This window comes from Hylaeus anthracinus, unplaced genomic scaffold (genome assembly GCF_026225885.1).
Source record: "Hylaeus anthracinus isolate JK02 unplaced genomic scaffold, UHH_iyHylAnth1.0_haploid 2, whole genome shotgun sequence".
Lineage (NCBI taxonomy): Eukaryota > Metazoa > Arthropoda > Insecta > Hymenoptera > Colletidae > Hylaeus > Hylaeus anthracinus.
In genome coordinates, this window is record NW_026534838.1 from 7,443,851 (window position 1) to 7,467,342 (window position 23,492).

Genomic DNA, 23,492 nt, shown 5'->3' on the forward strand with positions numbered 1-23,492 from the left:
TGAGTTAATTATTTTAAGATTTATTGCATTTGGATAAAGTAGACACTATATCTACGAGAAAACACGAATTAATTATTGGATAATTTTGTAAACCAAAGCGACAACTCATTGAATTTTTCACATTTTCCTAGACGTTTAAATTCATTACTCGGAGATTAATTGACTCTAACTAAATCTGCTCCGATCCTTTTGGACGGTAACTACTAATAAAATCACGAATATGTCATAAGTATAGTTAGACGGCATCAGTCTTCGTATTTTTTAAATTTAACAAAACATTAAGTAGGATTACAATATTTATAGACATCGGAAGTGACCCAAATCTTGAAGATGAGACGTTTAAAAATGAATTAATTCGTGTGTTTAGCTCGGGATTTCAAAGTAATTACTGGGAAACCAATTGGAGTTTCGAAATCAGATTCCTATCAAACATTGCTTAGTTCTTCATTTTTATCGTTATTATGATTATTAACAGATCGAATATATTAATGACGTCACTGCACTCGTGTCACGCTAAAGCCAATAACCGTTTCAAATGTTATTGGTTTCTAAACAAGTGTTACGTAACAAGACGTATACGCTGCTACGTAAAAAAGGAATTGAATTATTCAATAGAATGCGAATACAGTAATGTTTCGTGAAAATTGTTGACCCATAGAGGGTTAAGGAAGAGCTTAAGTAGCCACGCGCCAATTGGCACGAACAGTGGGTTGAACAGGTTTTTTTGGCAACGACCAAGTGGCCAGCAAAGTTCATTCAACGAGGAATGCGATTATTCGTGGCGTGTGTTCCGCTGTTAGGTGAACTGATAAGAATCTCAGCATTCTTCTTAGTCTGGTTTCTCTTATCGCACCGAACTAAACCATGATAGGTTCACTGGATGAAGTAGTTGCCAAACGACCATAAGTTTCATCGCGTGTCTTCGATAACCAATAAAAAAACGTTTTTACCCAGATTTCTCGTCTTCGGTACATTTAGTTGAGCCTTGTTTTTGTTAGAAATTGTTTGATCGGCTAAATTGGGAACAGTATTAGTCAAGTATCTAGAAGTCAAATGTAATTAGAAAAGGAGCAAACAAGTCGTTCGGGAACCTCTTCTTCTAGTAGAAGAACCTTGAGAAACTTTTTATAGTAGGATATTGCCTAATCGAATTAATACAAATCTCGCATGTATTGAACGTTGAATTCGTCACGATATAAATAAAAGGTATTAAATTTTAATTAAACGATGTATGTGTATAGGTAAAACATAAATGAAAAAATACAATTACATTTTACTAGCGTGAAAAGAAGATTCAATTTACAGATTTTTCATACTTTTTACCGCGAGGGACCGAAAAAACACGGTCGAAAACTTTCTAATAAACGTTGAGCTCGTCGAGGATACAGCAAACATGAATTTTTACCTTATTTTTTGGCCAGACAATTGTATTCCATCTGTTATTTCACGTTACTCTAATAATGCAGATCTAACCCAGATTTAACGCACGTCTATTCAACACTTTACTGTATTAATTTATGGACCAAAGATGCTACAGGTTGTCTGTGCGATTGATAAAATAATTTATTTTACTAATTTACTTTACTGGAATAAATTTCATTGATAGCTCTTAATTATTTATTTGTGTTCTAAACTCTTGAATTACTAAACGTACTCTTTTAAATCTACGTATGTGCTCTAACAATGGTCCGCCTAGCGCATTAAAAAAAAAAAAAAAAAACCATAACAGAACGATTCGACGGTCCGATTACACGCATGAGTGGCAAAACTATTATCCACTAGGATTTTCTTCGTCGTCGGAGGCATTCAAAATTGCATCGTCGCGGGTGACTCACCCGGCCAATAAAATTCAGAAAGGAAACGACCGAGAGCGACGTGATCAACAAGTACATATGTCGATTCGTGTTCCCAAAATTACTATTCGCAACGTGGCAAAGGTTTGTTTCGATACTTGCTCGAATAATTCACCGGTCGATTATATTCCGATCACATCGAGAACTTTGCCGAAGTCGATAGCAGGAACAAGGAGGCACGGGGTTAGCGTTGTCAGCTCTGGAAACTGCTAGTTGGTTGAAATCTCATCCCTGCGCCGTCAATTTTTGCGTTTATGCGCTTTTGTTGCAGTATTTCAATCATTCTCGTCCGAAACAGGCAGAATATTACGATATACATATATGCGCATACAGTCCTATTAAATTAATTGGCATTCTACTCCCAACCTAAGTGAAAATTTAATCGAAATAATGAGTTCGATTAATTGTTACCGGCCAACTTCTTGATTAACATTTGAAACCATTAATAATAAATAACTAACTGTAGTTTTCAATTGTGTTGCCAGAAAATTTGATGCGTTTAAAAAATACTGAAAACGGTTAGAGAACCGGACGTAGCCGTTTGGTTTAAATTTGGAGGACTTCCTGTTCGCCAACCACTGCACGTTGCTCTGCAGACTTTCGTTTGTGCATCGCTCGACGCGACACACGACGCTGAGTACCAAGAACAGAGATAACGCAATCATTCTAGAGTTATCGCACGATAATTCAATAGGACATTCACGATCCGCGTATCGATCGGAGAGACCCAATTTGGCTAACATTTATAATGACGAAGCGGCAGAACCGACGATGACACCTTGGCAAAGAATTTGGGTATCTGAATGCATATGAATATGCATTCTGTCTGTGTTATTTAAAGTACAAATACTACAGAGTGTTTTTAATGCTACGCAATGCTGATAAGAATTTCACGGAGTATTTTTAACAGTACTCTATAATGACACCAAACGTTGAACGATAAAGTTAGAAATTCACAGAGCTGAAAGTGTCACTTTGTTGGTGCATTATGGATATTTGAGACTGAGTTCGAGATGCAAGTTTCGAAGGAAATCGCGAAGCATCTTGAAAATTTGATAAATGAAGAGAGATCAATGAGCAAGGGCAGAATTCTATTTAAAACTCTGGCTCCTATCATTCTGCTGGATGAATCGTCAAGAGTAGTCTCCTTTCGATATTTATGGTTTTGTTCATTGAAAATTCACCGAGACTTGGAAGACATTTTCGAATATACAAGGTACAAGGATCTACTTTGGACGTAATCATCTTATACCCCAGACAAATAACTAGACTTAGCAATATCATAAGTACTAATGGTTTTGTTTCCTCGAGAATTTACTAAGGATTGAAGGTGACAACTTGAATTATTTTGAGACTCCAATCCGTTACGGAAGGGACTGTTTCGAATTTTAGACACTGTGATCTATTTTAGCTGAGTTCGTTGAAACTTGAGCAAATTAGCCTATTTTATGGTGAGACCTCTGCTAGAGTTCGCACTTTGCCTAGCCAACATTAATCTAGGCAAACGTTGACAGCGGACGTCGTGGTTGAGTTCACCGAGAGTTCATCAAGATTTGATCGAGGTCCACTGATTCTTTGGTATCTTTGTTAATTAGGAGATCTGGAAATCAGGTAGCTAATCAAGAACCTAATTTAAAGTGGCAACAAATCATGTTATTCTAATCGACGAGGCCCGACGACACGCACGCGAGATCACGAGATCCATATCGAAGAATGAATTCTCGACCTCGCAGATCCGTGATGGTCTCGTATAGGTGCCGAAGAAGAGGGGGAAGGGTGGATTGGTAGGCCTACTACGTATTTGTAATATGAATCTGCAATTAAACAATTCTTCGGATTATTGACAATTCATTATCGGTTCGTGAAAATTCTTAGAACATTGAGGCGGCATCGTGAAGAGGAATGAACATAGAGATCAACTGATAAAATGAGATCCTATTTTGGACAATGCATGCCAAAATATTCGGTGAAAATTAATCAAATGTCACACATAATTAGTATTAATCGTGTTATCAGAAATCGAATCAAGTTTAATGCCACGATTGGTCTAGCAGGAATCTTAAACGAAACGTGAATTAGGCGAACAGAAATGCTATTTAGAAGGATTAATTTTTACTTTCGATAAATTCAATCGTGACTAAAATCCCTTATCTTATATATTAAGAGGTGATATTACTTCGCGACAAAATTATCAGAAGCCTCCTCGACAGCTGTTGGAACGACGGTAGCGCGGTAAAATCGCCAACCATAATTACGTCGACTTTTAACGCAATCTCACATATTAAACACGAGCCTAGTTACTTTTATCGGCGATCGTTCGTCGATAACAGTCCAGCGAGATTATTTTTATCGTCGACTCAGCATTGAAATTAATGCTAAGCTATTCTCAACATACGAAAGGCCATCCTACCTTTGGACTGTTCTATTAGAAAAAAAAAAAGTTGAGCAAGTTCTATTTCGAGTAACGATCAAAATTCAATCAAGAAAGTTGCTTAGAGTAATATTAAAAATTCCACAAAAAATTCCTTATAATAGAGCCACAAATGTAACGCAATACAATGATAAGGTTTTCCAATCAGTTTCCTAGTGGGAAGCTCCACAAGTCTAACAAAAGTTTCTAATAGACTGACGGTGGTAAAAAATGAAATCGAGCAGCATTTGTACGGGACCCGTAACTTTTTAAATTACGTTTTTCGCGGTTGGAGAATCTCCAGTTTTCCAGGGAAGCCCAAAAATCTTTCAGGGGTTCCCTTTCTTCTCGTGCTGTGCCACCAAACATCATATATTCGCGTATAAATTTTCGCGCGAAAAGGACCGACCCGTATCGAACCATCGTGTGTCATGTGCATTACCATATTTTTCATAAGGTACAAATCTTTCCAGGCTTTTTCTCGGGTCGAATCCCAGGCTATTCTAACCGAGAAATGGTCACTGAGATGCGACCAAGCGACGAGAAAAAGAGATACAAGCGGGGGACGGTATATTCTACAGGACGAATCACGCGACGGGACCGTGTTTAAATTCTCTTTTGTCTTGGGACAATGTGATTCGGAAGCGGTAACATCATTTTTATAAGTCGCCATTTCTCGAAGCTTCGAAGACCACCGTTAACCTCGAGGAGGGGGACTAGGTATTGCTCCTAAATAAACTATCATTTTTAGAAATGAATTTTAAGAAAAGGAATGCACGTGATGGTTTCTCTTCGCGATAATCCTTAGTCGTTCAAAGCTACCGTAGAAAGCGCCAAAGGATTTCAAGTGCAACAAATGACGGTAATCTTCGTTCAGTGGATTCTTGTGTTTAACTTGTCCAAGGTCTTCACAGACGAATCGGTTCTCCGAGCAATGTCAGGCAAATCGCATTACCCTCGAAAAGGCGACCGTGTTCCGCAAGGCGAGAATCGATCTCTCATTGCCAGCCTCGTTTCGAGTTCTCGAAAGACCTGAGGGATTCATGGCGGAAGTGCTCCTTGTTCCTAAGTACTGCACTCCAGAGCTCGACGAGAGGAGCATCGAGTACTTTATCGCCAGAAGGGACCGTCTTTTTGACGCCTCGATTCAGAAACGATTTTACTGACCGCTCTTACACAAGTTCACACGGCCGCAAGTAGCTCTATGGTCTTGTAAACAAATTCAGAAGTGTTTTACAGCACTGGGAATTAATTCCACCGAATTAAATACAAGTCCCGACTTTTCCTTTTACGTTACGCTTATATTATACGTGTCTCTAAAGCGAAGTCTACTTTGAGGGATTGAAAAATAATTTTTAGTTACATATGAAACGAGATGTGTTATACTGTACAATAATTGAAACTTTGAGAATGTTTGTTCAACACAACATCGTTAAGTAAATGGTGAATTTCATTCGAAATGTCAAATCATTGATTTCTATATCTAATAAATCGGACTCTCGCATCAGCTAAGATGAAAAGTGTTAAAACTCGAGAGAAGCAACCAATGCGGAAGCGAATCGATGCGATGGGCTGGTGAAAAGGAGGCGAATGCATTATTTACCAGTGCATGCGTAGAGATGCACTCCAAGTCTCGAGAAGATCCCACCTGTCCAGGCATTGAAGTTACTTCATTCGTGGGTCGAGTAGGGTTACAACTAGCATAGTTTCTTCTTCTCGTCGTTCTTCTCGTTTCTCGAGGACAAAGTATTATTTTCCAACGCTAAGGTCTTCCTTGAAATGAATTTTTTATTTCATTGGTAGACAATTTGTCTGGATTATAAATATTTAAACCCTTCACTTTTCATTCACGCGGTGAAATCTGAACGAAGTTATTTAGTTGGAGCAAAAAATGTACATATAACAGAATTACAAATGGTTCTATATAAAATTTAGAATTACGGATTAAAGTTCGACAGGAGCAACAAAAAAAACGTGTAATCGATATTACTGGAACGCTAAGTGCAAAATATAGAGTAAAATTAACTAAAAATTGATAGGATATAATTACGAAAATGAACTTTAAAATATATAAAAAGGACCTTTACCGTTACAGATGTGAAGTCTGTGCGCGCGTATCTCACTGGGCGATTACGTTAGCAGCGGTAATAGCTCGACAAGGATTACAGGAAAAATCGATTAGAGAGTCTGGCTGATGAGTCGAATCGTTAACGCATCGTTGCTCTCCTTGGTCCGATAATTCCATAGAATTAAAAGCACAATTTGAACCTAAACGATTTCGTGGGGAAGCTTTTCGTGAACCTAATCTACTTAAACATGCAATATTAAACGTACGAATACCACCTTGACCTGGAATATGCAACAAAAGAAACGATCCTGACGCGTTATGTCACCTATACGTTCCTCAGTTCCTTAGATAAACAGTCATTAATCGCACGACAAAGGGAGTGGAGGGACTATTACACCGTTTGAAATATGCGAGCGCAGACGGTGTTACAACTGCAGACGTAGCAAATTTTTCGAACGCTAGGTGCAATAGAAGGAAAGAGAATCCAGTACCAAGCGAGTGGTTATGTTCCAGGCTTGTTGTCTGAACATACGAACATAAAGTTAGCCTATAGTTGACGAGAAAAGAAAATTACGCGAGCAAAACATATTTCCATACTTCGATGTACCCTACATTTCCGCAAAGTTTCATTTAAATTAGAATTTCCATGTTCGAAAGCTTCCCTTGTAAGAAAGTCTACGCGAAAACAATCTCAATAATTCAAGACGTTTTAATCGTATATCCCAATTCTGGTGGCCTCAATTGCCAGTATTGATTTCACAGTTAAATGCATGTTTAATGTTTTGTTCAACCAAATCCAAGTTTTCTGTGGAGGGGAATCTTCCCGAACGGAAACTCTGTGACCTTTATTGTTAGTTTTCATCTCATTTGTGTGTTACGTTATAGGGAAGATGTCAAAGGGCATTGGGAGAAACACAAATGCGACAAGCTGCCACGTTATCGATGAAGGAAAGAGGAGAAATTGCGCTGCGAGAGGGAGAACTGACTTAATTATTTCGTCGCAGCTGGACCAAATTAATTAAGCGGTCGCAATTGATGTCCTCTTTACCGAGTCGAGTGTATGTTTAGGTTGAAGAGCCTCTCTTCTATATTTATGCCAGTTGAACGAGCTTCAGTGACGGGAAACGTTGATAGCTCACGTTTTTAGAGTCTTTGCATTACCGGCCAACGCGTTGCAACGGTTTAAATCATTAGCGACCATCGAAACAGTGAAATGTTTAGTTAGATACCTTTTCTGATGTTTTATTGATACGGATGTCGATTGACATCGGTTTTGAGATCTCCCGTGTAGTTTTGATTTACCGAAACGCACGAGGTGCGCACAGTTAGGTCCACAGTTAGACTGTTCGCCCTCGTATCTCTTTACCTTTGCTCTACCCTTTTTGTCGGACCACATCTCATAAGGGACACGCAACGTTGAAAACCTGTTTCACCCGCCCACGCGTCCCAACAAGCGACCATTCCGACGCTTCCCCTTTCTTTCCTCCGATCCCTTCGTTGTGACATCAAGAACTTAATACTCGACCCAACCAAGATCTCTTTGTTCGCCTTTCTTTAAGAGCTGGAGCGCATGGACAGGAATAAACGCGCGATTCGAGTCTCCAGTCTCAACCCGACGAGACAATCGATTTGTCCAACGCTTTCGTGCGAATCCTTCACGATTAGCATCAATATTATTAGATTATTGGTATCAATGTATCTCACAATCAGTTCTAATTTTGACATATTTCAAACCACTACTGTCCTCAAAACGATAGATAGTAGCTTCAAAACAAACTCCGATCTAATCTAGATCTCAACCTGCCACAGTTTACCGCACTAATATTTTCAAAATGACAGATATTAGGTCCCATATAACTCAGACTCAAGTTACGGCTAGTCGTACAGCTAGAAAGATGATATACAATTCAGCTAAGAGTAAGTCTAATTCAAACGTGGATTAGGTACGATGTGTTAGACCAGTCTGTACTGGCTCGAGTCTATACTCGAATGCAGCGGAAACGGTGACTCCTGCAAACGTATAATGATACCGGTGTTGTCTGAGTACGCTGGTCGATGAAGTTAGCCATTCCTGGCACGGAATCGTTTCGAGCTGTCGAATCTCACGTACAGAACGTACCTTACGCATCGTCTCTTTATTTAACCACTTGTCACGACACCGGCGTTATCTCTGCAAACCGAATGACTGCAAAGCAGCGTTGCCGGATCCTCGGGGAAGCCCTTGGAGCTTTTCTTGAACATCTTTGCATGGTCACTCTCTTTCCGGAGAACCCCCAAACGTGTCACCCTTTGTATTCGTTTCAAAATATAACCATTAAGGGAATTATATCAGTCAGATCAGAATTTCTTTTAGAGAAACTGTACCGATTGAGTTAGCGTGTGGTCGTAGCTCGAGACGGTCGAATTTTATTTATGGGGAGGGGATCCAGCAATTGAGGAAAGATATGCTCATAGAAATGACTTATACAAAGGTGATAGAATTTACGGTAATTAGTTGAGGTTAATTTTACATTAAGGTTCCCAATTTCATATTAAATTTCGAGTGATCATCGAGAAAATTCATTTTAATCGCTATCAGAGTGTACCGTACGTTTAAGTTAGGCTTAGATGAATTCAACAAGAACGACTGTCTCGCGAAACGTGTTTAGAGGGGTCTGGTTCATTTTATACAAGAAGATGGAAGGCTGGGTGCCGTGGGTGCATCTCAAATGGGAGATCAGGTGCAGCCAGGCTCCCTCCTTTCAGATTCACTGCCGCTTATTGTTGCCAGGAATTTTCTTCCTTAGCACGCACACATTTTGTCATAGCAATCTTGAAAGGGCTAAGCTTCCGTGACTTCGATCAGGACCAATCTCGAATTCATAGGGCTTGAATAATGCAACGTGAAAATCCTTGAACCTAAAATTCTACCTGGGCCACTTCTCTTCTGTTTATGCCAATCCGAAAAATATGCGTCAGTTAGGATGTTAACAAATGTATTGTAGTAATTTTAATTTTTTTCTTAAGCCTGTATTTGTTTTTCACAATGAAATACTAAATTTGTTAGGCTGAAGATTATATTAACGATTATCTACAAGGTCAGATTGACACTCTACTTTGAAGACTAGCCATCATTGACAATACCCAATGTACCCTGGAGATAAGTAGCTTACTTAGTACGACCACTTTGATAATGTTAGTTTGTACAAAACTGAAGGCTAAATAAATTGCAAGGACTCTGATAGCTCGATAAATGGTATATTTATCTTGCTATAGAGTTAAATATGAATATCTTCTTTCTAAGCGTTGTTTAGAAATAGATTTAATGACTATTCCGAGGAATATGGTAGATACGAGGCGTAAAAATAATTAATTGAAAATTGTAACGTTGTATTATGTATACTAGAAATAGAAATCGAAGCCTCTAGGTCTGAATTGTACGTCAAGTTGAAATAATTTTTATTTACCATGGCTAAACATTTAAATGACATCACGAATTGAGTGTTTCGCAAATCCAAAGTGAAGATTATGATATATCACGGAATGATATCGGTAAGTAAATACAAAGTGTGTACACATGAGATTCTCGCCTATGAAAAAAGTATTAATGTGAGTATAAAAATGATAACCTATGTATATCAAATAGTAAATACAATATTTTATAGCGGTAATGGCTTTTTAAATATTCTAGATCTACAGAGTGTCCCTAATTTAAATGTTTTTCCGCGATTTTCTCCAAAACGAAACAAAAACGCGCAAATCTCTAAAGGACTTTAAATCAGAGACGCCCTGTATATGCTAAGTCTACGCTGTGGTAAACTTAAGTTTATGGCAGTTCTTTTTTTATGAAACACAGTTTAATAGTAATTGCCAATTTCTTGAAATTCGCCATCTGGCCTTTTAAAATTGGCATGACGCAAGACATCCCATTATATACGCACGAAAGAAGTCTGCGAACCTGAAACCGTGCAACTATAAACAAGATCTGGCAATAAATTTCACGAAACACGGCTGGTTTCGCGGAAACCAAAGACTCTCGTTTTTTTCTCGGCGTTCAGCGATCTTGTTCAAAGCGGGGGTGGTTATAAACAGCGAAAGAACTCGCAAAACTAATCGTGCAACGCTAATAAAAGCGCTGAAAACGTTTCGTCGAGACGAGTGGGATTGAACATAAACTTTGTCTATGTAAACACCTATCAAAAATCATGGCATAATTTAAATTAAGTCACATATTGAAGACAGTAATCCAAGTTTTTGATATATTTCCGTATTGGCTCGCATTCGTACCACCTTATGATAAACACTTTTGTGCAAAATCTGGGCTGAAAATACGCTAATTGTAATGAAACCTATAGCGATTCTCTCTCTCTCTTTCTCTGGAGATCTTCAGTCGTCCTCGACTTTTCTTGGAACAAAGATAACGGTCACAGTGCTGGCATAAAACTCGCTGTATGTAAAATTAAACTATCTCTCATCTTCCCCCTACTCCTCCACCGACATACAACCATCAGTATGTGCTTCAGAGCCATTCAATTTATAGTAATTAAAATGCACTCTTCATGCGAAATGACGAATACTTATTTACTTACTTACGTTATTTATTTCGATAATTAAGAGATGAATATATTAAGATTCAGTGTGTTCAATTTTGTTTCACGCTATATGCACTATCGAAGAAAATATCATGTTTTGGAGTTGCCATAAGTAGCCGGTGCCATGCAGAGATTTCCAATGCTGATTGTTGCGAGATATCGAGCAGATGATAGAATGGAGTCGTAATTCCAATAACTGTTCCATTTCGTGCAGCTTCGCAGTTTGCATCGGCGCCTAAACTCGGCCATACTCGAGGCCCGACGAAATCGTGAATGGAGTCTGATTAGGATCAGAAAGTGGTCCATGTTCCCAAGAAGCGGCTGCTTATCGCAGAAACACGTCACCGTCATTGCACAAGTGTCTTTAAATGACTCTAGCATCTCACCGAGTGTAGTAGATAAAAAGCATGGCGTTCTCTATCGCATAAACTATGTAGTCATTCTTTGAATAAAACGTGACCACGCCTGCAAGATCATTAAAATATCTTCAGGAATTCTAGTCTTAATGATGTGAAACTATACGCCCAATTTTGATAAGAGATTCAATCGTTTGAATCGCCCGGACTTAATTATTCTTGCAGTCGTGCTCATTAATAAATTAACCTAGCTATGCGCCGCTAACTTTAAATATCTTGATAATTTGCGCATTAAATGGACTTATAATCTTCTTTTATTCCACGCGACAAGTTTGTATTATGTTAATTAGACAAGAAAGTGACAGTAATCGAAAGACAAATTCAAGAAATACGTCAGTACATAAACATGGCAAGTGTACTGCTAAAAACAGCGCGCAAAGTTGACGTTTCAGGAAAGAGATAATTTCCAGCAGCGTGAGCGGAAATAATTTTGCATAACTGAGAACAGTGATTGTGTAATTGGAGGTGATCGTCGTTTGTTTGACAACTTATTCGCACATTTTCTCTTGACCTCGAATACATTTCAGAGAAAAACTTGTATGACAAGCCTTTGGGTGCGGCAAAATGATTAAGAAGGTTCGTTACTTAAAACACATCACTAAGAATCACTTCTTCGTATTTATTATTAGTAGTTTCAGTCTAAGAAATTACTATTTTGCGTGATGAACGTGCAGTTACGCGAAAATTCCTTCCAGGTTAGATTCAAGCTAGCCTACGTACGCAGCCTTCCATGCAGGACGTGCATGGTTCATCGAACCTCAAAGACTGGATTTATGGTCCTAGATAAGAAAAAATTTATTGATACGGGGTTCTTTTCTAAAGTAGACATTTCTGCATAAATCTGGAGCCTGTCTTCCGTCTCCGAAAAGGAACTTTTAAAATACTAAAAAACTAAATGAAGTAAAATCAATTTTTTACTCGTTACTCGTTCAACAAACATTAAAATACGAATGCTGCTAAAACGAGTAAACATCGTGAATAAATCCGTGAATAGCTATCGTGAATAGCTATCCGTGGACGTTATTCATTATTCGTAGTCCAAATAAAGTTTTATGCAATCGAATAACTTCCTATTCGATTTCGTTCGTAACCATCGCTGAGCATTGGAAAGGGCACTTTGAATATGCGAAACGTGTCAAGCGTTTCAACAAGAAATCAACCTTGCGGTCATCCAATTAGTTGCATCCGAGTCGTGAACGTTGGCTGGTGCATTAGCGGCGACGCATCAAAGCACAAGGATTGGCATATAAGACGTCTCGCATGCAAATAGTTTATAATGCATTTCCATCCGTGAACGCGTAAACGTGATCTTGTACTTTGTAATCGCCACGATTGCAAATCAACATCCGCAAAACAACTGCGTTTATTAGTTCCATCGACCTTCTAATTAGGCTTGGGAAAATATTCGATTTTGTAACAGTTCTTTTCAAAATTCATCCTTGGAACCTGCTCAAGTAGAGGTAAACTTTTAAAATACTAGAAAACTAAATGAAATAAAATTAATTCTTTTTTCGCGATGGATAATACTGATATTATATCATCGCTTTGCGATTTTCTCGATACATTTGATAGACGAAACATAAAGTAATTGTCGAACAGCTCGGTATGTGTTTATTTAATCAAGGAATGATAAGCCACTTATCCGTATCGTTGTTTACACAATTACAAGAACTCACATCCTGGAAAAATGTTAATGCTGATTTTTGTATCTATTTCAAGATCTGACGCCGATACTATTTGTTTGTCGCACTGAAGTATTCGATGACTCATCGTGAACTGTTAACATAGATACACTTACTCGCTTGTGTTAATCACTATGTAATGTTGCTTGTAAATATTCCGTTTATCAGGTGTACTTGATTGGCGGTGCTAAATATAGTCAGACGCGCTACCCACGTTTAGCGTTAGAATACTTCCACAACGCTGCTTTGGTGGAATTCGGTTTGGAAAAAAAGATCCGGTTTAAAACGATGTAATTTTGAAAATATCAAATCTTCTCGACGGTTAAATCCGCACCATTTCATTTCGACTCGGAGACCCTTGTTCTGGTTTCACCCTATAGGTAACGAGCTAAAGATAGAAACGCCACAAGCGACAACCAGTCTAACAGCTCGCATATTGTAATTCCGTGCTCCTATTTAGCCAGCATTTCCTTGGCTACGATTTCCGTAAATTTTGTCGCTCGTCGTATGTCCGATATAGCCAATCGAGCATTCACAGCGAATCGTCATTAATTATCTTCCAATCAAATGCGATTAAGTCAATCTCAGCGAGCGTGTCCGGATTCACCGATAGATCCGAGTTAGGTCCTGTTTTCAAGTGGCGTGGGTCTCTGCCGATCTTCCAAGGAACCTGTCTCGATCCGAACTCATCCTGAATTACTATTGTTTCCATTCGAAATGGAAAGAATTGCTCGTCAAAGATCATGTATGCGATGCCTCTATCGACGTTCGATTCTTTGAAAGGGAATGCCAAGTTAAACGAGCTATCGTCGCAAGCATCCTGCGCAGCCAGCAATTTACATATCTTCCTGAACGAGTGCGGTTGCGTAACCAATGACAATAGAATATCGATGTCTGCTGTATTGGCTTCGAAATTTATTTATTTATTTATTCAAATAAACGAAAATATCTCATTGACTCATGTCTTCATATTATAATTTCTAATCGATTAATATACGTTTGTTTTGGCATTCGAGTCTGGATTTAACAATGAAGATGTCAAAGCAACGTCTTTCCCCTTGTCGCGTTGGGTGATCGCTAAATCGGCTCGTTACCTCATCGCGTACTATGAAAATGGAAGTGTTATGACCTGCATCAAAGATGAATGAAAATGAATATGCAGCGACACGTCGACAACCGAATGAATGGCGTAAGACCTATTGCTAAATGGTTCTTATGTTCTGTGATGAGACTCCGATGCAGAAAGTGATAGTAAAATTCCTATATTGTAAAGTTGGGGCTAAAAATGGTGCTTAGATCACGCGTCGTCTCCGCTACTGTCTCGTCGTCGCGCCGCTTTGCCCGCGACCTCAGGTCTCGCGTATAATTTTAAAAACGATTAGCGAGACGTTATTGTCACGCGTTCAAAGCGGCGCGCGACGCTTTCCGAGGGCATCGCTCAGATAACGCAACCTAACACATTAGACCAGTTCCCATCGCGCGTTAATGAGCGCACGCACCTCTGAATACTTCTGATGCGAACACCCGCAACCCGTCGAGTATCGGGAATGCGCTTTTTCAAAAAGACTGCACGTGCAACGACCGAGCGAAGCGTGCAAGGCTTCCACCAGCCAGGGTGTTCCCCGTTGAATAAATTTCAAACGCAGACATGCCCCCTTCAGTTTCCGTCTCTGTTTTCTTGTCACATAATGACGTCTGCTGCCGTCCGAGACTTTAACCGAAGCGTTCGAGCAAACGATGCGTGCGATTCGGGGAAACGATGAACCAGGGATCCACCCTGTCCGCTTGCCAGCGAGTCTTGCAACTTTCAATCAGGAGCAACGTTACACCACCTTCTGGGAATAGTCGATTCGAGGAGCAGGAGGCAAACAGGGAACGCCTTGTGTCGTCTTATCGCATAATTGAGAAAGTTTCGATTGAGAGAATACTGGTCTGGGAAGGGTGAAGGTGGGAGTACTGAAAGAGGACGTTTAGATCTGGATCTACTAGCTGTACAAGAGATTCTAAGAGCTTGGACACGTGTATTCAGGGTTAGGGTGATCCTTAGACGGACTCGGGTGAAGGGATAATGGGGAAATTAGGCTCGAGGACCATTAACCAGCAGGTAGTCGAGGAGGTGCATCCTAATAGCAGGTGGCAGGTAGCAGGAAACACATAAATGTCAGGTAGACGAAAGGCACGTGGCGATAGCTGTATTTAAGTTATGTTAGAGGACCTGGCATTAATTTCATAATCGAGGGGGCTCGGAATGACAGTGCAGCGAATAGCCCGTTAAACTTGCCACCAGCCCGTATCGATGCACTGTCTCTGTCAGGGGCTAGAAGTACGTACAGTTATCGGACTGTACACGGATGGAAGATGGAAAGTGGCCGAGCTTCGGCACCAGGTTCCCCAGGTCAAATAAAGACTATACGGACGTATTCGGGACATGTAATTGAAAAGCTCTGACATGGGAGGCGGTGGCGCGCTGAACTTCTTTTGTCGACAGCGAAAATCCGCGAGTGGCGCGGAAAGAAGAAAACGAGTTTCCTTCTTCTTTTCTCCAGTCGCGGTATTTAGGTCGCGTGTCCCACATACCTCCCACGTCAAAGTTAATTGCAGGTGTTAACGACGATTACCGCGCGACGTCCGCGGTGCCGGTGGTGTTTGCGTCCGTGTGTCTGGGCTTTTGTGCGGCCAGGTCGAGCGGGATGAATCAAATTTCTCCCCCTTTGTTACCCTGCTACCGCTGTAATTTTCTTTTCACTTCTCTTTTCCGCTCGCAACTCGCGGGTGCGTGGATCGTTCCCTCCTCTCCACCTTAAAGAATGGCGAATCGTCGACCTGGTATTCCTCGAGGGTTTCCCAGAGTATCCCTAGGGAAGGTTCGAACCGAATTGAAAGCTTGAAACGAACGGAAAACGCTGCCGGAGAAATGTGAAACGAGCGAACGAGATTCTCGCGTTTGGTTTGACGCGCCGATTTCAAGTATCGATGGATCGTTTAGGGCGCATACGCTATCGGTCGAAAGTTTCAGAATCGTTGACTAGTTTCTGTGAATATTTGAATAGATTTTACATCGACCTGGTATCGACGTATCGGATGTTTTAACGAAAATCTATTTTATTTCGAGAAATTTCAGCAGAAAAATTGTAGCAGAAGTTCCACGGCTTGTGGTTTAGCTATTTCCAGCAGTCTCGTCACGCTTCCGCCGAAAAACTTGCGTTGTTCGAGTAGACAGCCACGGAGAGAGAGTAACTCGCTATAAATACGCATTTACTTATAGTTGGAGTAATATATGCAACGAATCGAGTGCTCCAGTTCAGGGAGTGAACTCACTCGACCAATTAGTCAGCATCGTTTCGATTTAGACGATTACCACGACGTTTCTCGTTATATGTAGATGAAACGGGAACGTGACATCTCGCTTCCAGTGTAATATATTACGCGTTATCGATAACCGCGTCGACAAATAGGGTAATTGATTGTTAATTTGTATTTGGTTCCCGGAAAGATAATCGGCGTTATGCTTGTCTGTTTCTCGGTGGACCTGTAGGATGATAGAGCCAACGTGGGATTGGCCATTTGTTGTTGCTTTTATCTGTCCCCAGAGAAACTATATTGTGTTTGATAAGCCTAAGTGGGCCGTTATTCGCTAATCGAACATGTCTCGATTAATTCTATGTCAGTTTTACTACTGTTCTTTCGTGCTATGATTGATGGAGACAGAAGGAGTCGACGGAGATTCGTCGTTTTCTTCGTTTCGTCGAATTCTGGGATTGTCTTGCGTTACTGTACCGGAGCGTTTCGAATACTTTCCCGGCTCGATGTACCTATAGCATCGCGAGAGCTAAACGTCATCGGTCAATTATAGATTTGAACGGTTCACGAAGTAGGAAGTTTCTTCGTGTTTCAGGGACCCCGTTGATTCGATGGTTCTCCAGAAACGTCCAACTCGCTTGTGCTCGGTATTCCGCGGCTCGGTACCATGCAAAATTCGATTAACCGCTTGTACGTTGCACTCTTCACTCGTCTTTTCATGGTGTTTTATACAGAGCTCTTCCATAACCAATTACGTAAAAGCTCGTATCGGGACGTTCTTCGTTCAGCATTTTTCAAACTAAGGATCGGTCCAGTAACTTCTACTCCTAAAAGTCTCAATTTATTTATTTATCGTTTAATAGAACCAGATGGAACAAATGTCAATGGCACTAGTTGACTTGCTATTAAATTTCAGAAGCCTAAACGACACTCGAGAGTCGCTCAGAGACTCCAGGAGCCTGAAATGACTCATTATGCTTCACCTTGAAATAAATTTCATGACGAATACGATTCGGTAGCTCGCCTAATCTCGAGTAACGCTTAAATATTTGTACGCCAGAGTTGTCAGAAAACTTGTACGACATCGCTATAGATAGATCTCATATCCACTCTCTGGTCTTCGGAAAATAACCGATTGTAAAAACATCCTCGCCTTGAAGTGATACCGATTCGCTTGCTGTAGAGAAAGCGTCACCGGGGAATATATACACGTGCGCATATTTCATAATCACTGGCTGCATAATCTGGCCATTTATGGTAGAAATCTGCGTTGCCCAAAAACGTGACTAACTCGACGGAAGGACTTTTGTTTTTCCTTGTCTCATCCGTTGAAAGGAATATATTTCTTTGGAGGCTTTTCAGAGCACTTACGAGGAGCTAAAAACCATAGCGGTATAATTGAGAGGAAATGAAAAGTTTTTTTTAACAGTTACAACTGTTGAAAGGTGTGATATAATTTTGCGTAATTTTGATATAAAAGCAAACGAACGTACAACTGCGCGTCGATATCCCTCGAGAGGATTCAAGTTCGTGGTCATTGCGAAGCATAGGACTGCTCGTTTTCGACGAGTTTAATCTCTGGTAACACGCGTGCCGTTTCCTTCCTGCCATTCGCCAGTTGGCCAAGTGTAACCCAGTTTTAATGCACACCGAGTGGGAAACTTATCTGCGTCCGTGTTAGACAAGATATTACGCGAAATAAAAATACTGATACCGTGTGTTATGACTAACAATCTGAACGATTTACTTCCTCTGAAGAGTTACTTGGATCTTTTTCAAATCATACGATATCGCCTGGAGATTCCTTGTTCATGAAAAAAGATAAAATATTTTATGAAAAAGTAATGTTACGCTGTACTTTATTGAACGATACTCTTTGTACGTGGTTAGACTCTAGGATGGAGTCGCGGGACTTGTGTATACAAACGTAAGTAAATATTTCCTTTCGAGGCATTAAAATCTTCACGAGATCACGTGCCACGCGTTCCACCCTAAGCTCCAAATTGTCTACAAGCTCGTTTTTACTTGCCCTTCGATCAGGTAGCTCGAGTACACATGGGACAAATAATAGAATCGGACGTAACGAACCGTGGTCGTAGATGGTCGCCCGATTGCCTTTCGTTCTTGACTTTGAGAACTGTGTCTACGATTAGGAAAGAAAGTCGACCGGTTTAAACCTACGATCGTGTCCCCATAACCGTTGCGTCACCCTTTCTTTACTTTTCTTCGTTAATTCATTCGGAAATAAATGCTTTTTTCTTTCATCGTGTTAGATCTGATTAGATCTAGTTAGGTCTAGGCTAATACAAGATAGGGTTACGGTTAATTCGAAGCATCTCCAGATCAAAAATACTAATGCAATTTTGCGTACGTCGTTAATTGCAATTTCAAGGGCGGAAAGCCCCTTAATATGGCTGATGCGTTCGGAGCTGGTGTTTCATTAATATCCGCGGTGGATTTCTTGACGTGGTGGATTCGCAAGCGTACATTTCCCCGTAATCAATCGCTGACGAGCGCCGTAATGATGATCAGTAGCGGTCGGAAGTGTGCAGCTGAAAATGTTAGCATAATTTACGCTTAATTGGAAACCTGATAACTTTAGGATATTGGGTTCGTTTGGGAGCATCGGTAGCTATCGCCGATGGAAGTCCGTAAACTACATGTATACGAACGTCGAGATTCATTTCTGGACTTCCGATCAAATTCATAGATACATTGTCATAGTCACCAGGTTCAGCCTATAGAACGATAGAAAAGAGTTGTAGAAACGATAAACATTTGGTTAAATGAAATGCATTCTCCCTCGACTTCATCCCCTAAACAATCCACCAGTCGCCAAAACGATTCTCTCGCGTTCGATGTAACAGGGTTCCCTCGCAAACATCGCAGACACGTAAGCAAAAGAAATGGACAAAGAAGAGGCGTGTGAAAACGATTTACTATCATGTAAACGCATCTTGTTGAAGGGAAAAGGGTGTCTGCTGCTTTGGTGCAGTTGTAAACTCGTCTTGCGATGAACGAGCGCGTTCGTTTAGTCGCGGAAGAGATCCCATGCCTCCTCCCTATCGTCGACGTCTCCTGCCATGCCAGTCCACAATTGACGTTAATTGTGGTGCGTCGCGACGCTGTGCCTTCTCGCCAAAAGGGGAGCGATCATTTTCTTTTTCTGTTTCTCGAGGTCTCGCGTGCACCCGACACACTTTCGCGACGTCTCTTTTTTTTTTACTCAAGTGAGTCATCGGTTCTTTCAAGGTCTCACTGTATCATACATCAAGATTATTTCTGAATTCAAAGCAACTAACGAATTACAAACTTGATCGTTTTCTTTTATCTTTTTTTTTTTATCAAGTAGTGGCTCTCCTTGATTAGTCTGATAGATATGTATTGAACAACTCCGTAGGACTGCCAATTATCCGAGATCAGTTTCCATGAACTATCCAGCTAGTAATTAGTTTCTGATACTGTATACTTATAGTTCTGTATTTATGTTTGCAATACAGAGTAACTCTTGCTACAGTGTGCTCCAATAGTACTTTTACTATTTTTATCTGGTCGATTATTTTCTGTATTCATAATTTCTCAATGTTTCTGAATTGCTCGGCGAGTCTTTTCGTTCCACTTTATAACCAGTTAAGAGGAGCCATGATTTTCGGGCACACGGTACAGCAGCGTGTCCAGAATATCATTTCTTGTTCGTGACTCAATGGCGGAGAAAGCACGTGGCAGAGAAACGCAATGAGTCATTATCCAGAAATACATCCCGCGAGGGAGCACTATACCGAATATATCGAATCTATCGAATCGTTCAGTGATCATTTCCTCGAAGGTCGACCAAAGAACACCGTTCGCTGCTAATAGTCTAATAGTCTCGAAGACTAGTTTTTGTACCATGAAAAGTGCACAGTTACTTAATGGAAGAAACGTGTACGTGATCCGTCCGTTTGCATCGAACCCGTGATGCATCCGTAAAATTTGTAAATAATAAAATAAATATGTAATCGTCCCGTGAAACAAAATGGCTCCCAGGTTCAGCGATAAACCAGCGATACTCGATCTCGAGCGAGTGACGGGAACAAAGACATTACTGTAATTCTGAAAAAATATTCTCGCGAGTCGCGTAGGTGTATAAATGCGAAAGATTTGTCGCTGAAACGTTAGACAATGGACTATTAGGGCAGTTTCGCGGTAAGCTGCTCTGCGAGCCCTCTCCCTCCCTGTTCGCGCAGGGGAAAGCGAGAACAGAGGCGGACTAGGTGGAAGAAGAGGGTTGTCGAGAGTACTTGTCGCACACCCATGCCCTCCTACTCTGTACTCGTTCTTTTTTCATACCTATTTGCTCCATTGCTCAGACCGCTGGTTGCTTAGTCTTGAATGCTTTGCGACTGTCGAATTCCTCTTTGTGCACCACTCCGCCTATCTGTCTCCCTTGACCTGCACTTTTTCGTTCAGCCTAGGTACTCGCGTCGAAGATGTGGCCCGCAACAATGATATATTTTAATTTAATTACTTCCAAATGACGTGTTTATTTCTACGTTGTTTTTATGAATGTCAAGTCACGCGCATCATTATTTAACGATTAAAATTAGAACTGGATCAACGACTCCTTTGACTTTTCAAACTTTCATAGACGGCCGATATATTTTCGTCCGCTGACCAACAGCTCTGGTCCGATTGTTAGCTTTTGCCAAACAAACATAGCCTCCTTTCTGTTGATTCATTGCATCCTGGCCAGTCAATCAGCTTTTATATCGCGTAGTCTATATATTCCAAATATAAATTAAGGATACAAGTTCCGAAGGAACTCGCTCCTTACTCTGTACAAATAGTATAATAAAAAAAATGTGATCGATTGAACGTTAAATAAATTAAACGTTGGGAAACGTTATCTTTGAACGATGGATGCTTCTTGTCGAAGACCGAAGAACTGTTTGCAGACGGTCGAGTGGTTTGGTATCCATTTTTCAACGTTTACAGAGGTCTCGGTGGACACGAATCGCCTTTCACGGTCCAGCAATATTATTTTCACTGAAAGTTATGCTAAACCTTAAAGAAACACTATAGAATCGTACATTGGGGACGTGTTTGTATTCGATGCATCACGATTTTGATTGGTGCATTCAGTTTTTTAATTTGCTCGCAGAAACCTACGCTTATTCTTCTCGTTTTTGTCGAACCATCGCACGTTTGTGTAGACAAAAGTCAAATGACAGTGATGAACAACATGGGGACCCTAAGTGGGTAAGCGAGTTTGATAATTTGTTGAGTCCGCTACTCGTCGCCTCGGGTTTCACGGTTCATCCCAATGGAGGAAGATAGAGTGGGCAGAATGGGGTAGCGAACCTAGCCGCAGGGTGTATAAGAGGATGGGGAAAGAAGGTGTGGATCAAGCGCGGTTAACCGACGTATTTAGGCGGCGTGTTCGCGTCCGCGTCTCTGCTTGTTTGCAGTAAAAACAAATCGGTGCCGCTGCAGTAGCTCCTCCAAGCCCCTGATCAATCCATTGATCAATCCATTGATCAACTCCTGCTCCGAGCATGGGTGCTCCAACTTTTTCCAAATACTTAACACGAGCGATAAACCCACCGATTTTCACCTAATTCGTTAACCATTCATATCGGCACACTTACTCGCGTTTTATAACGTGGTTTTAGAAGATAGACTGGTATATAAATTTTAGTTGTAGCTACAAGATCAAATTTGATTAGGATCACCCTCTCCCCCTGATGCGTATTTGGCACCATACAAGAACGAATAGAGAATGATCCTGTTACTCTCGAATCGAGGTACAAATTTTCAGTTATTGGCGCACCCCAGTCGAGTTAAAATCTTCTGCTCGTCCGCCGAGTTGCCTAGCCTATTCAAACGCTCGCGTTATAACGTGTCAGCCGAAAAAAGTGGTCAGTTGAAATCTTCGTTCGACAGGGCGATGGAAAGTTCAAACGGAAGCAGTCTGCTATTTTTTTTTCTCTACTGAAAATGTGCACCCCCGCCTCTCCTCCGGCACGTGACGTCTGACTGGCAGGTGGCAGCCTGGGGGGTCGGAACATTTCTGTCGGGAAGTCGAACCACCATGATTTCCGCAATTTCACCCTTCTGAGAGCGTTGTCCATGGTATTTGCCCGATGCCCCCACCCCCATCACCAAGGGATATGAAGGTTCATATAAGATGATCCGCTTCAAGATCTTATCGTTTGGTCTTAGTCGTCCCGAGGCCTGGGAATCAGCACGTGATGCATCGGATTCTCTGTGTCCTGTATACGATATCGTTCGGCCAATTTTCAACACAACGAGAAAGTAAAGCATCGCTCGAGAAACAATTCAACTCTGAATTCATTGCACAGTTTCCAGGCAGTTTCGAGTCTGAATTTCGGAGGAGCTCTTTCGGAAGGAGAACGAAGAAGTCGTTCCTTCGTGAGAGGCAGTTAAAATGTAAAGGCGCGGTCGAAGAAGACTAAGCTAGCGCCCCCTTTGCGGCCACCGTCGACGGTAGATTTGGCGAACGTGTGTGCCCCTTTTTAGTATTCTACTCGGCAACGGCCCTCTTTTCCACGCCTAGCTGCCATCCCACCCTCCTTTCACAGCCTATTTCGGCGTAGCATGTTCTTCACATTAATATACCACGGCTTAAGACAAAGGACGATCGGCCAGTGGCGGCGGTTCTCTTCTTCTCTTCCTACAGCTACCGCCATCTTCTTTCTTTCTCGAGGCTGTCACACGAGCTCGTTGGACGTATATTTTCGTTAAGACGAAGCCCCTTAGAAGTCCCTCAAATTGCAGGATTTCTTCCTCGGCACTTCTCGAGCAGACGTGCCGGATCTTGACCTTTGGGGGCTCGCTTCGGGGCTTGAAGAACCGTGGCGAACGGAGACGTGTCCCTGTTACCTGGATGGTTCGAGTAGTCGATGGCGTGCCTTATACTTTGCTCCCAAAGGATACTCTACTTCTGTCAACTCACTTGAAATGATCAATTTCGGAATATGGTAATCGCGAAATAGTTAAATTTGTAGTAGAATGATGCTACCAGAAATCTAGTTAGACCCAACGTAGACCAACCGATAAACTCTGCTTCATTCTCGTTCTGGAAGAAGCTAAGTCCCAGGATTAAGAGTCCCAAAAGCGTAGAAAGCGACTTTGCAAGTTTCGTTGCCTTTAAATATGCGGCTCGCTCGTTATGCAACCAACACGTGCGCGC

At 41.1% G+C, this 23,492-nt stretch overlaps 1 protein-coding gene across 3 annotated transcripts in view; it reads left to right on the top strand.

Moving 5' to 3' along the window:
• LOC128893094 (basement membrane-specific heparan sulfate proteoglycan core protein-like) overlaps positions 1 to 23,492 on the top strand; it is a 95,710-nt gene that overhangs the window by 423 nt on the left and 71,795 nt on the right. The gene's annotated exons all lie outside the window — the stretch shown is intronic.